At 42.8% G+C, this 11616-nt stretch overlaps 1 protein-coding gene across 1 annotated transcript in view; it reads left to right on the top strand.

Annotated features, from left to right (window-relative positions):
* LOC135097596 (uncharacterized) overlaps positions 1-9386 on the top strand; it is a 17807-nt gene extending 8421 nt beyond the window's left edge. The window contains exons 6-7 of the transcript XR_010265873.1: positions 7741-7800; positions 9315-9386. The gene's annotated coding sequence lies outside the window, so the exon portion shown is untranslated. The remainder of the gene's footprint in view (positions 1-7740; positions 7801-9314) is intronic.
* The last annotated feature ends 2230 nt before the right edge of the window (positions 9387-11616 follow it).

Genomic DNA, 11616 nt, shown 5'->3' with positions numbered 1-11616 from the left:
ACAACATAATGAAGTTAAACAAACGCAAATTTTTGTGAGAGGAGGAGCAAAGGGATTTATGTTGTAGCATTGTTTGAGTGACCACTATGTGTATTAAGTACAGAAGTGACTTGTTATACTAGAAGCACCGCAGGATAGCAGAGCTGCGTTAAAAAGACACTTAGTGTTGACAAACTTGTCTTGCAGGAAAGATAAGGAACGGTGCAAACGAAAGCAGATGCTAGATTAGAGGAATGATGGCAGAGGTGAGGCAGCAAGATGGTGAGGAAGACAGCAGAGGAGAATATGACTGGGGCAGGAGGTGGTTAGTTAAAGCAAGCACAGGGCCAGTGTAGTGAAGGCCTCTGCTCTCACCAACACTGTCAGCTAAGGCCACAGAGATCACTGGTCGGGTTTTTTAGTGTTTCTCCTGTCAGTAATGTAAAAGAAAAAAAATGTTAATCTGTCACTAGAAGCGTCAAAACCACCTTAGTAGCCCGTCTCACTTGAAGCAGAGCCTTGTGGGTGTAGTGGTGGTGCGGTGCAGAAAGGCTGCACAACACTAGCTTGTGTAGAGGCGAGAGGCGATGGAACGCTTCATTGTGGAGTGCTCTAGATGTGAGCGACACAGAGGCACACTTTTAGAGGGGCAATCATGGGAGCCACAGGTGAACCAGCGTGGTGGTGGCAGACCACACCAGACAAGGGAGGAGGTGCCTACACACAGAGGCACGCTGGCAGTGCTGCCAGTGTGTCGTGGCAAGGAAGAAACAGAATGGATCCTAAAAGAGATGAAAAAGTCCCTTGTGCACGCCTGGGAAGTACGCCTGAGGGAGTTTAGGTGTTGTAAATTAGGAGGAGACATGTTGACTCTGTGCTCTCTAGCGGCTGACTCCATGGAAGACGTCACGAGAACAAGATCAAGATTAAGAACATCGTCATTGTTGCCTTGTTTTACCTTTGTCACAGTGGTCCTCCCTCCTGCTGTCCGTGTGTGTCTGTGTGTGTGTGTCTTTTGAAGGCACCTCTCAGGCCGCTGCTGTCTCCCTCTGCCTGGTGAGTGGGCTCTCTCTCTCTCTCTCTCTCTCTCTCTCTCTCTCTCTCTCTCTCTCTCTCTCTCTCTCTCTCTCTCTCTCTCTCTCCTTCCTTGCCTTCCTTTTTCCCCTATCTCCTTCTACTTCTCCTCCTCCTCTTCTTTTGTTTGTTTCTGTCAGTCTTTCCTTGCCATCCAACTCTCTTCTTGCATCCTCCCCACAGTAGCAGAATAGGAGAGCATCTAGCCTTTCGTTCCCAGTCAGCTACAGCCTACCCTTGAGAGGAGTTGGACGTATGGTCAGGAGGCAGACACATGGAAGAGACTGGGTGGCAGGGAAGGGAAATGTGTGGGACTGAATGAATGGAAGAATGTGAGAGATAGAAAGAAAGAAGACCTTTGAATGGTACAAGGAGAAAGAGGCCCCGAGGTATGAAAGGTGATATGATGGAAGCCTGGGCAGTGATCTTCTCTTCCGAGCGAGGGCACAGTGTATGGATGTGAATGCAAGGAGTTACAGGTGGTCTGAGTCCCGCAGCAAAGTGTGCCAGATGTGTGACATGGGAGAGGATGAGACGGTGGAACATGTGGTGCTGGAGTGTGTGAAGTATGCCAGAGACAGGAATGAGATGATGCAAGTGATACTGACTGAGTGGGGCATGATAGGAATGAAAGAGTGGAGAAGACAGGAAAGGAATGGATGGTGTTGTTGCTGGGTTAGCAGCTGGTTGGGGGGGTTAGCAGCTGGGGGGAGGGTGAGAAAAACTGGTGGAGACGTCTCAGAACATCTAACTTCATAGAAGCTGTTTTAGCTAGAGATGAGGATGTGAAGTTTCCAGTTTAGATTATAAAGTATGTACAGACCAAGGATGTTCAGTGTAGAAGAGGGGGACAGTTGAGTGTCATTGAAGAAGAGGGGATAGTTGTCTGGAAGGTTGTGTCGAATTGATAGATGGAGGAATTGAGTTTTTGAGGCATTGAACAATACCAAGTTTGCTCTGCCCCAATCAGAAATTTTAGAAAGATCAGAAGTCAGGCGTTCTGTGGCTTTCCTGCGTGATAAGTTTACCTCCTGACAGGGTTGGACGTCTATGAAAAGACGTGGAAAAGTGCAGGGTGGTATCATCAGCGTAGGAGTGGATAGGACAAGAAGATTGGTTTAGAAGATCATTAATGAATAATAAGAAGAGAGTGGGTGACTACATTAAGCAAAGAAGTTAAGCTTTTTAGTGTTCATCTGGAGCGTCCCCCTCCCCCCTCTCTCTCTCTCTCTCTCTCTCTCTCTCTCTCTCTCTCTCTCTCTCTCTCTCTCTCTCTCTCTCTCTCTCTCTCTCCACACATACACATCACTCACACGCCCCCATCACGTCACCTCACAACTCCACATCACGACAAATTAGTCACGGGGGCGGGAAAAAAGCCAGGCACAGGAGGCACGCGGAGGAAATAAATAAATGCGTAAGCAGGACAAAAAGCTGAGCGAGCCACCACCAGCCTGCGTGTGGTGGTTCTCAGGGCCACTTAGGTCCCGCTGAATCGCTCCCTAATTGCTGTCTGGGAATATGTACGACTGTGGTTGTGGTTATCTGTGATTGTTGATGTTGTTGTTGTCGTTGTTGTTAATGGTGATGGTGGTGGTGGTGGTAAAAAAAAAACGTATTTTAGTATATACGTGTGTTTCGGTAAGAACAAATTGCTTGTAGTTGTTGTAGTGGTAGTATGTGTAGTAATAGTAGTAGTAGTAGTAGTAGTAGTAATAGATGCTGAAGGTGTTATTTTATTTATTTATGATTTTTTTTTTTGTAAGCATTGGAAGTTTCTCTCTCTCTCTCTCTCTCTCTCTCTCTCTCTCTCTCTCTCTCTCTCTCTCTCTCTCTCTCTCTCTCTCTCTCTCTCTCTCTCTCTCTCTCTCTCTCTCTCTCTCTCTCTCTCTCTCATTCATTCATTAATTCATGGTTCATTAATTTAAAGAGCTTTTCTTTTCGTTTACTGCAATTTTTTTCTGTTTTGCTTTTTAATGTTCGAATTATATACTAAAGGCTGTAAAGGATGTAATTGTATGCAGTTATTCTATGAGCTAAAATTATAAACAAACTTCTCTTTTCCTTTTCATTTTTTTTTTCTTTTCAGTCTTTCTTTTCATTTTCATTTTTTTTTTTTCAGGCATTTTTTTTCCTTTTGTCTTATTCTTTGTTTCCTTCTTCCTATCTTCCGTTCACTCACCCTCACTCAGTATCTCGTCTGCATGAAGTTTCTCTCCGCTCGTCCTCACTTCTCTACCACACACATCCCTCACCCCCACAACTCCTCCATCTCTCCTCCTCCTCCTCCTCATCCCTCAGGCCCTTTTTCTTCCTTTTAGTCTTACACCTCTCACAGTTATCTTTTTCACTGCTCTTCCTTGCTCTTGTATCCATTACTTTCTTCAGACTGTCTAATTATTCCATTCCTAGTTTTTCCATCCTTTCTTTTCCCCGTCCGTCCACTCATCTCATTTTTGGTCTTCCTTTGAGTCTTACATCTCTCACAGTTCTCTTTTTCATCGCGTTCTTGAGTCTTCACAATCTTTCTTATACCTAACACTCGCCTCACTTTCCATTCAATTCCTACTTGTTATTTCCTTCCATTTTTCACCTCTTTTCCTTTTAACAGGCTCTAGTGGAAGTTACTGGTGTTGTTTTGCTGGGTGTTTTGTAGATTCCAGTGATGGTTTAGTAAATATTGCGCATTACCAGTGGGGGAAAAGACTTTTTATGAGCCTGATTAGTTATTTCCTGGAACTTTTGAAAAAATACCGTAGTTATCCTTTTCACCATTCCTTCTTCTCTTCGTTTTCTTCGCTGGGTTAGACATTATTTCTGCTTCATGTTCTTAATTTTAAGTTCTTCCTTTCACATCTCTCTCTCTCTCTCTCTCTCTCTCTCTCTCTCTCTCTCTCTCTCTCTCTATCTATCTATCTATCTATCTCTCTCTCTCTCTCTCTCTCTCTCTCTCTCTCTCTCTCTCTCTCTCTCTCTCTCTCTCTCTCTCTCTTGCCCTATTTCTTATCACTTCACTATTGTACCATATCTTTCCTCACAAAAACTGCCATTATCCATCTTGTGAACTTTCATTTTCTTTCTTTATACCTTATTTCCCTCTTCCTCTCTCTCTCTCTCTCTCTCTCTCTCTCTCTCTCTCTCTCTCTCTCTCTCTCTCTCTCTCTCTCTCTCAGTTTTTTTTCTCTCAAGTTTATGGTTGTTTATTCTTTTAATTTCACCACCTTTCTTTCTTTCTTTCTTTCTTTCTCTCTCTCTCTCTCTCTCTCTCTCTCTCTCTCTCTCTCTCTCTCTCTCATATTTTTCTTTTGTATATTTTTTCGATTTTCTCTTTTTATCTGTTATGATCTATATATATATATATATATATATATATATATATATATATATATATATATATATATATATATATATATATATTTTTTTTTTTTTTTTTTTTTTATTTACCAACGTATTTTCCGCTAATGAGAGAGAGAGAGAGAGAGAGAGAGAGAGAGAGAAGAGAGAGAGAGAGAGAGAGAGAGAGAGAGAGAGAGAGAGAGAGAGAGAGAGAGAGAGAGAGAGAGAGAGAGAGACAGAGAGAGAGAGAGAGAGAGACAGAGAGAGAGAGAGAGAGAGAGAGAGAGAGAGAGAGAGAGAGAGGGGAGGAGAGACAGAGAGAGAGGGAGAGACAGAGAGAGAGAGAGAGAGAGAGAGAGAGAGAGAGAGAGAGAGAGAGAGACGGGGAGGGAGTAAGATTATGTACGTACACACCTCTATAAAAAAATAAAAAATCTAGAGAGAAAAAACAAAACAAAACAAAAATTACTAAACGAATACAAATTGTCAAACAAAAAAGTAATTCACTGAAAAAAAAAGGTTCTGACTCTCGAGGGAAGCCAGGAGAGAGAGAGAGAGAGAGAGAGAGAGAGAGAGAGAGAGAGAGAGAGAGAGAGAGAGAGAGAGAGAGATCGTATCCCACAAACCACGGCCTCAGGAAGCCAAGATCTCATGCATTTCTAACTTTCCTATTTGAGCAGGATACAGTATGAAGCAAACCGCGCCGAACCTTCCCTACACCCTCCTGCAGCGCCCCCGGCAGTAGAGGAGACCCTAAACCTTAAGTAACCTCACTGAACGTAACCTAATCTAACGAAATGTATCCTAGTCTAAGTAACGTAACGTAATGTAACCAAACTTAACGTAATAATGACATTGCTACTACTACTACTACTACTACTACTACTACTACTACTACTACTAATAATAATAATAATAATAATAATAATAATAATAACAATGATAATAGTAATAATAATAATAACATCAACAATTAAAGATATATCCACCAACAAACCATTTGCACATACAATAAACATCAGGAAAAATTGTTGTCTTAGTTTACAATAATTATTTTGCACTACTATAAATACAAAATAATAAAAAAAACAAAAAAACACAAGTAAAACAGATAAGATCATTTTAAACATTAAGAAATGCAACCTAACCTAACCTAACCTAACCTAACACCTCACAGGACGCTGTAATGCTAACTCCACTATGATTAATCCTAGTCTTGCTTCGGGAGTCCCATACATACATTCTTTACGTCCGTCCTCCGCAGCCAGTCTATTGAAGGGCCCTTGTGATAGGATCTATGCGAGGGGGCGGGCGGGGAGTGAATATCTTACGCGGAGGGTAGTTATCGTACCTCACTCCCTCGGTAATTACAGGAAGATGTTCGTTTCATGCTCTCTACTAACGTGTTTTCGGGTGATCTCCATTACTCTTGGCGCTGCAGTGTTTACAGACGTCTCTATCGAGGTGGTGATGGCTGGCTGGTTGGCTGATTGGCTGGCTGCATGGTTGACTGGCTAGCTGGCTGGCTGGCTGACTGACTGACTGACTGGTTGGCTGCTTGTCTGGCTGAGTTGCTGACTGACTGACTGACTGGTTGGTTGACTGGCTGACTGGTTGACTGGGTGGCTGACTGGTTGAGTAGTTGGTTGGTTGGATGGCTGGCTGGTTGACTGGCTTGTTAATTGGCTGACTGGCTGAATGGGTGACTGGCTGACTAGCTGGTGGACTAGCTGGATAGCTAGTTGAATAGATGGTTAGTTGACTGGCTGACTGGTTGACTGGTTGACTGGGCTGACTGGTTGGGTGACTGGCTGGCTGGTTGGGTGACTGGCTGACTGGCTGACTGGTTGAGAAGATGCATGACTAAACGTTGACTTTTTTTTTTTATTTTTCAGTATCTCTTGCATATTTCACTGTTTTCCGTCTCCTTATTCATGCTACCTTTGTTGTCTTGCTCTTCATTCTACCGTCTTTATTTCTCTTTTTTCACTTTTCGAGTACCTCTCTTTTCTTCTCCGTTTTGCTCCTTCTCTCTTCATCGTCTTCATTCCATTAGCTTTCTTTCTATTTCTCGTTCCTCCTCTCATCTTCACTCTCGCTACCTCTCTTTTTCCTCCTTCTCATTCCTCTATTTCTGTTTCTCTTCCTCCTCCCCTCCCTTCCCCTTACTCCCTACCTCTCTTGTTGTTGTTGGGCAGGTAGGGACACGATTTGCCCTGCCAACGGGCCGGGGTTGTTGCTGCTACTACACCGAGTTCAGCATTAGAGGCAAGGAAGGACGGCAAGCAAACATGATCACCCAAGCCTCTCTTCTCTTTCTTCTCTTTACTCTCATTCCCTTCCTCTTCCTTACTCTCTTTACTCTTCTTTACTTTACTCTTCTTTACTCAAATCCTTCTTCTCACTTTCTTTTCTTCTTCTTCTTCCTTTTCTTCACTTCAATCCTCTTCTTTACTTCTTCCTCTTCCTCCTCACTCTACTCTTTCTCTTCCCCATCCTCCTCCCCCCTTCTTCTCCTTTGCTCTTCACTTCCTTGATTCGTTTTTTTGTTTGTTTTTTCGTGTACATTTCACACACACACACACACACACACACACACACACACACACATACACACACACACACACACACACACACACAGTCTCTCTCTCTCTCTCTCTCTCTCTCTCTCTCTCTCTCTCTCTCTCTCTCTCTCTCTCTCTCTCTCTCTCTCTTTCTCTCTCTCTCTCTCTCTCTCTCTCTCTCTCTCTCTCTCGTCTCAGTGATGCTATCTCCTTTTCTTATTCTTTATTCTACTTCTCATGTTCATTTCTCCTCTTCTTCGTGCACTTCCTGCTTCTCCTCACTTCCACCTTTCCTTTTTGTTTTTCACTCCACTTCCTCTCTTCGTCTTCCCTCACTTCACTCCTCCACTTCTTCCCTTTCACATTTCACTCCCTGTCATCCTCATCCTCCCCCTCCTCTTCTGCTCTTCACTCCCGCCCTCCCTTTCTCTTCGTTCTCTTTAATTCTTCTTTTCCTCACTCCTCTTCGCTCCACATTTGTGTACTACCTTCTCATCCACTCATCCACTGGTCCAGCTCTCTCTCTCTCTCTCTCTCTCTCTCTCTCTCTCTCTCTCTCTCTCTCTCTCTCTCTCTCTCTCTCTCACACACACACGTCTCTTTGTGTTCAGTGCACGCCTCGCCCCTTATCTCCCCGCCCCTATTGCTGTCGCGGACCTGAGGGCGGCCTCTATTTACTCTTAAAAGGCAAGTTATCAGCGGTGTTCCTCAGGGTTATGTTCCGTCACCTCTTCCCTTATTCATGTCCATCATTTCTTTACCTCCCCCGGTCGTGTCTCATTTGCAGGGTCGCGGTGCTGTGGATCTGTCGCGGTGGTGAGGGCGGCGGCTGTCCTTCAAAGGGGCCGTAAGTTGTCGGGTTGTTGTGAGTGGTACCTCAGGGTTGTGTATGTGCTGTCATCTCTTCTATTACTCATGGTAGTATCTTCATTTTTTTTTTCTTTTTTCCCTGGGTACCTTTCCCGTCATGTCTCATTTGCTGCTTCACTCATCTCTCTCAGCAGGACACCGTGGCGTGTTGAGGTGTTGGAAGCGTTGAAGTGTGTGTGGTGTTCCTCAATCTACCTAGTGCTGTTATGGTTTTTTTTTCAGTGTTTTCGCCATTGATACTTGCTGCCTAATGTATTCCTCCGCTTTGTCCCCTTACTCCCGTACATGAACTATTATAAATGCACGGGAGAGTAATAAGATAAGAGACAGGCCTAGTATGCTCAGTCTTTCCTCCATCATTTATCTCCTCCACTTGACATATTTTGTTAGTTGCCCCCATTACTCTCTTTCTTAAAAAAAAAAAAAAAATGTGGAGCTATTTATCATAACGGTGGAGAAAATAGGAAGAGAAATATTTATTTATTTATTTTTATTTACATATTGATTAATTTATCAAATTTATGTAAGAGGGGCTCTGGGCAAGGACAACAAAGGATCTGAAAATAAAAAGAAAAAACCCACTAAGGGTGCCAGTCGCCAGAAAGTAGTTCAAATGAATTATCCAAAAAATTATAAGAGAAATTATTATTCAGTCATCAGAAATACAACAGTGATTCTTTTAGCCGCCAGCAGATAGATTTACCTCAGATTGAGAATCACTGGTGAAGAGTTACAATATGAAAGCGGAAAAACAAGACGCAGCTAATTATTAAAACCGATTAAAGCAAAGTCTTTGAAAGCCGTTGGAAAGAGAGACCTCTGCCACAATGCCGCGTCACGTTACAATGTTGCTGTTTCTGTTTGTCGTGTGGTTTTGTGGCCCTGGCAGCAGCTACTGATTGAAGACATGCGATCCTGTTCCTCAGTGTAGCGCTGCAAACTAAGTGAATCATTCAACGTATTACTGGGGACTTGCTTTTAACCCATTCAGTACTGTTCACAATTTTTCGCCTTCAAAAGATAATCCGTTATTAATGAAGATGAAAACGTGAAGACATAACTATGCAAATAACAAACTAAACCTGATTATAAAAATGGTCATCCAAAACTTGATAAAACCAATTAAACTGTATACAGAATATAATGAAACTCATACCACGGCGCTGAAAGGGTTAATCATGGTAAGAGGAGTCCATGTTTTAAGGAACACACTACATTCTTAAACGTCACGACGCCTTATCTTCCAGAGTAACAACAGCTCATGCAAACTTCAAGACATTTCTTTAATTCTGGACAATTCCCTTGGTCTTTGGAAACTGGGACCTTCAGTAGGTCTTTACCTTCTGCCTTTCTGTAGCTCTCGGCCAGAGACTTTCTTACATAAAAAAAAAAAAAAAAGTTATTCTATTTTTCCAAGGCAGTTTTCGTGATTCTGCATCACTGAAAAAAACACCCACGAGAATCTGACTAATCATCCCTGTGGTCTTTCAGAACACTCCTCGCAAGAAACCAAGACGTTCAAGAATATGGGTCATGGCCTGCACACCTCCTCTGCACCCACTCCAAGGACACGACCATGTAGCAGAGCACCAAGGAAAGTAAATAGTCCTTGAGGAACACTAAATCGCTCCTTCCTCATCCTACTACCAAACAAGATAGAATGATACTCTTGTCTTGTCTTGTCTTGTCTTCTGTTGCAAGATAGTGGAGTGTACTAGTTTTCACTCGGATGAACCTTCCTCTTCGGCCATCCAGAAGCAGAGGGAAGAAAAGGAAAGTCCAGCCCATCACCTCTTGCTAATGGAGACCCAGAGAGACACCTGAACTGGGCCCATATACTAAAAAACTTCGCTCTCTCACCAGGTAAAAAGCTACGAAATCACAAGAGAACACAAAGGAAGACAAACAGCAACAAACCTTGAAGTTCTCACTAGGCTGTATGTATAACTATCCTACACTAACTATTAACGAAAAAAACAGGATAGGAAAGTAGAGGGCTGAATAAGCAAAGCAGAACGAAGACAAACACCAACAGATCTGCAAGGTCCTGACTAAGTTGTATGTGTAACTGTCCTTCACTAACTACGAGTGGAAGAGACAGGATAGCAGAATAGAAGGCTGAATAGCAAAGAAGAAGGTTGGTTAGTAAAGTAAAATAGAGAAATATTCTTTCTGATGTGGGATAGAAGGCAGGGAAGAGAGGAAGGGATGGTGGATAAAATGAACTGGAAGATAAGAATTGATAGAAAAAGAGATTAAAGTTATTGTGAAATTAATCGGTTGTGTAGCAGGATAATTTTTCGGCCGACGAAAGGAAGGGAAGACAGGAGAGGATGACGGACAGGTCGTAAAATTCGTTGTTTTTCGAACCCTACAGAGATGATTAGACAGGATCTCGTCAGTATTTATCTTAACTGTGATGTAATTTCCTTGTTAAACTACTTCCCAAAACCATAAAAAAAATCACTGTTGAAAAAAAAAAAATGAATAAAACAATAACCTCCATCAGGGCACACTAAAGACGCTGGGAAACACGATGCACACAGACCATCTTCACCAGTGTCCTGCTGAGACTTGGCATCAAAGCTTGGTTGTTTCTTTCACATGTGCCACGATTTGCAAAGCTGTATGTTAATTGTGTAACTTGAACGGATAAACTAAACTTACACAGGGAGGTAAAACAGCATTCGTTCTAAGGTAATGATATATCCCACACCCGAGATTGTGCTTAGTAGTCAGCTCGTTTTGCCATGGGTCTTGTTCTCTACTTGATGATGCTTGCTAAACATATTTCTAACACTTTATTAGTTGGCTTGATAACACATAAAATGACGTAAAGATTTTTTTATAGTATACCAAGTTTATTTATTTATGTGTGTGTGTGTGTGTGTGTGTGTGTGTGTGTGTGTGTGTGTGTGTGTAAAATTAAGTCAGCTGGTGAATCTGGCAGTTTTCCTAACCATTCCGAACGCTCCAGATTGTGAGTGCCTGGTTGGGAATGGTTTGGTGAAAACAATCGAGGCAGGACGCCAAAACGTTAAATCAGGAATACAGTGTCTGGAGCAGGGGCGTCTCCTGTCCCGGGCACAGGTAAGGCAGTGGCTTCCTAGACACCTGGCGAGTGTGTGGCCTCCTGACTGAATGACCGGCAGCGTGGGCCTTTGTGCTGCCATTACTGCCGCCACCCCCCTTACCATGGCACGGCACCCTTGTGGGGTGGGGCTGGCAGCTATGGCTATGGCGTGCTGTGTTGATGGCAGTGGTCCTCCCAAATTAGCTGGTAAGACGTGCTGTGCTAGTGGTTTGATTCCCAGAGAGAGAGAGAGAGAGAGAGAGAGAGAGAGAGTTCCTTCTGTACCACAAGACATCTGTTTAATTTCATTCTGTTTATCATTTGATGATTTGATTAACTTTACCATGATTTATTTATTTATTTATTTATTTATTTATATTTATTATTTTTTATATCGACGGGTTAAAAAGCATATTTACTTACTCATCCCCTACAAGTACATCTTTATTTGTTGCATTCCAACTAACTAGTGAAATTTACAAAGTTCATAAATAGTTAGTAGTACTGCGTAGTAAACAGGTTAATGGTTCAGATCAATGTCTCGGTGCCTCGAATCATGAGTTAAGGGAGGCATACTTACGTGCTTCCTCCTTTCCTCAGCTGTGTCTGGAGGCGCCTTGATGCTCCTCTTTGAAACTGTCCAAGACCCGTATCCTCAAGCGCTTTGTCTCTCGCTGGGGCTGTTTTCTAAGGCCACAGCGATGACTAGTAGGGTTTTCA

This window comes from Scylla paramamosain, unplaced genomic scaffold (assembly GCF_035594125.1).
Source record: "Scylla paramamosain isolate STU-SP2022 unplaced genomic scaffold, ASM3559412v1 Contig26, whole genome shotgun sequence".
Taxonomy (NCBI): Eukaryota; Metazoa; Arthropoda; class Malacostraca; order Decapoda; family Portunidae; genus Scylla; species Scylla paramamosain.
The sequence above is the reverse complement of the archived record's forward strand: the minus strand, read 5'-3'. Positions and strand labels throughout refer to the sequence as shown.